The sequence below is a fragment of the Hevea brasiliensis genome, chromosome 11 (genome assembly GCF_030052815.1).
Source record: "Hevea brasiliensis isolate MT/VB/25A 57/8 chromosome 11, ASM3005281v1, whole genome shotgun sequence".
Taxonomy (NCBI): domain Eukaryota; kingdom Viridiplantae; phylum Streptophyta; class Magnoliopsida; order Malpighiales; family Euphorbiaceae; genus Hevea; species Hevea brasiliensis.
This window is the reverse complement of record NC_079503.1, coordinates 33,061,849-33,065,015: the sequence shown is the minus strand read 5'-3', so window position 1 is coordinate 33,065,015 and position 3,167 is coordinate 33,061,849. Positions and strand designations below refer to the sequence as shown.

The 3,167-nt window shown below is 39.6% G+C and overlaps 1 non-coding gene across 1 annotated transcript; it reads left to right on the top strand.

The window, feature by feature from the left end:
- The first annotated feature begins 2,351 nt into the window (after nt 1–2,351).
- Nucleotides 2,352–2,458, top strand: LOC131170777 (small nucleolar RNA R71). The gene has a single exon (XR_009141544.1). It is a non-coding gene; the product is annotated as a small nucleolar RNA R71 (small nucleolar RNA).
- The last annotated feature ends 709 nt before the right edge of the window (nt 2,459–3,167 follow it).

Sequence of the window (3,167 nt, the reverse complement as noted above, 5' to 3'; positions counted from 1 at the left end):
GTTACCCATCGCTATGACTCCTAGCTCATTTAACCTTTTATGTTCTGTTTTTCTTATTTATACTTAACTATCTGGTAATCACTAATTATTTGTGTTCAAGGCTTATCTAGGTGCCTTAGATGTGATTCTAATCTCCTTAATTGTCCAGACTGACACCGATCACCGGAACAGTCAAATATACCACGCTATGCATATAGGGGTGTTACATAATAGTTTTAAAATTTCTTTCTTGACTACTTCTTTCATGTTTGGGTTAAGTCTTCTTTGGTGCTCAATAGTGGGTTTACTATTTTCTTCCATGGGTATCCTATGCATGCAAATTGAGGGGTTTATCCCTTTCAGGTCTTCTATTTTATACCTTATGGCCTTGTTACGGGTCCTAAGTTTTCTTAACAATTTTTCGTCTTCTAACTTAGACAGGCTAGCATTGATTATAATAGGATATTTAGAGTTTGAGTCCAGAAATGTGTACCTTAGTGAGGAGGGGAGAGGTTTTAGTTTTACCTATTTAGCGTTTCCTTGGAGCTTGTCCTTTGGCTGTTCCTCCTTCAACTTCTCCATCTCGGAAGCCTTAGCTAAGGGTAAGGGTGGATGAGCTGCTAACTATTATACACAGGCTGCTATTTTTATGTTTTCATCATTCGCTGTGTGGCTGTGCACAATACATGCTTTAAGAGGATCTTTAGGATGTGTCTTATGAAATTCCTCTTCAACTTATTTGTCAATTATGTTAACCTTGAAGCATTCATTAGGTTCGAATTTGTGTTTCATTGTGTTGAACAAGTTGAATTCCACTTTTTCTTCTCCTACCTTGAGGGTTAGTCACCCATTTTTGACGTCTATGATGGCTCCGATGGTTGCCAAGAATGGTCTTCCCAATATGATAGGGATTTGAACATCTTCTTCCATTTCAAGGACAACAAAGTCTACTGGAATGAAGAATTTGCCCACTTTTATAGGGATGGTCTCAAATATGCCCACTGGATATTTAACAGATCAATCAGCCAATTACAATGAGATTGTCATGGGCCTCAGTTCTCCGATCTCCAGCTTTTTGCATATTGATAGGGGCATTAAACTCACACTTGCCCCAAGATCGCAGAGGGCTTTGTCTATTTTCTTGTTACCAATGAGGCAGGGTATGGAGAAGCTTCCTGGATCTTTAAACTTTGGAGGCAGCTTGTTTTGCAATATGGCACTGCATTCCTCTATTAGAGCAACTGTCTTATAGTCTTCCAGTTTTTTTTTCTTTGACAAATTTCCTTAAGAAATTTGGCATGGGATGGCATCTGAGAGAGTGCTTATGAGAAGGGAATGTTGATATAAAGTTTTTATGAAACTTCTAAAAACTTCCCAGATTGCTTGTCCAATTTGGCTTTTTGAAATCTCTAAGGAAAGGGTAGGGGAGGCTGGCTTCCTCTTTTTTATCTTTCTTGGCTTTTTCCTCCCTTTTCTCTGCTTAGCTTTCAGATTTTCCTGAGGTCTCCTTTGTTGGTTCTTCCTCTGATTGTGCTAGAGTTCTCCCACTCCTCAATGTAACTACCTTACAATGCTCCCTTGGGTTCATCTTCGGTTGACTAGGCACTTTTCCAGCAGCCTTACTTGAAAAATTTACTTGCTGAGCAATTTGATTCTCCAGCATCTTGTTATGGGTAGCAAGTTGGTCCATTCTGGAAGTCAACTATTTAATCAATTCATTCTGTTGTTATTGAGCTAGTAGGAACCCTTCCATCATGGATTCCATGGTCATCTTCGGTTCAGGTTGCTGAGGTTGAGGAGGCGGTGGTGGCTGTGCAAAGTTTTGGCCTCTGTTTTCAAATCCAGGGGGTGCTGGTGGTTTGTACCCCTATTGCTTGTTTATTAGCTGGTTCTGCTGATTGGACCATAAGAAATTTGGTTGGTTCCTCCATCAAGGGTTATAAGTGTTTGAATATGGATTGTTGGGCTGCCTCTGATTGGAGTTTCCTCCATTATTCACATAGTTCATTTGTTCTGTGGAGGGTTCATTGAAGCTATTATATTTTGAACTCATGTACCCTCCTCCATAGTTGTCCTCATGTTGATTATTCATCCCTACTACATTGGCTTGCATTTTATTAAGCCTCCTAGTGAGCTAATTAAATTGGGCATTTATCATGCTTAGGGCGTCTACTTCCACGACCCCTGCTATTCTCCTTGCATTTCCTCTTTCATTTAACCACTCATATTTATGGTATGCAACCCTCTCTAAAAGTTCAAGTGTTTGTGTCACTGTTTTCTCCATGAGGTCAGCTTTTGTAGCTGAATCAACTGTGCTCCTTGTAGAGGGTAGTAACCCATTATAGAAATTTTGCACTAATAGCCAATCCTCTATGCCATGGTGTGGACATTCCCTCTGCAGGTCTTTATATCTTTCCCATGCATCATAGAGTGATTCACCTTCCTTTTGTCTGAAGGTGTTAAGCTCAAGTCTTAGTCTTACAGTCTTTGCAGGTGGAAAATACCTTGCTAGAAAAGCTTGTGAGAGGTTTTCCCAAGTGGTGAATGTTTCAGCTAGTTGAAACAGTAACCACTTCCTTGCTCTGTCTCAAAGGGAGAATGGGAATGCTCTGAGTCTTATGGCTTGATCAAACACTCTATTCATCTTAAATGTGTCACAAAGGGCAAGAAAGCACTGGAGGTGATAATGTGGATCTTCTATTGGTGAACCTGCAAAATGGGTTTGCTGAATCATTTGAAGCCATGTTGGTTTTAATTCAAAGTTATTAGCTTCCACTGTGGGTCTAGTGACACTGGCTTGAAATCCTTGGATAGATAGAGCTCCGTAATCTTTCAAGAGTCTTGGTCTATCATTATTATCAGCCATGGTTAGAATTTCAGGATATTCTTGATCGTGCTCTTGATGTTTCCTTTCCCTCATGATGGCTTTCAGAGTTCTGTCTATCTCTGGATCATAGTCCAAAATTTCTTCTTTTGGCCTTGTTCTGGTCATATACCAGATCAAGCACTAGAGAGAAAAGAAATAAAACAAATCAAATAAAATTAGATAATAAATATAATTGCCTAAATCAGCTAAATTTCCTGTCACTCGATATTACTAAAGCCAAAATCCCTGGCAATGGTGCCAAAAACTTGTTATGCTGGTTTTACAACCACCGCAAGTGCACAGATCGCTAACAAGTAATAAA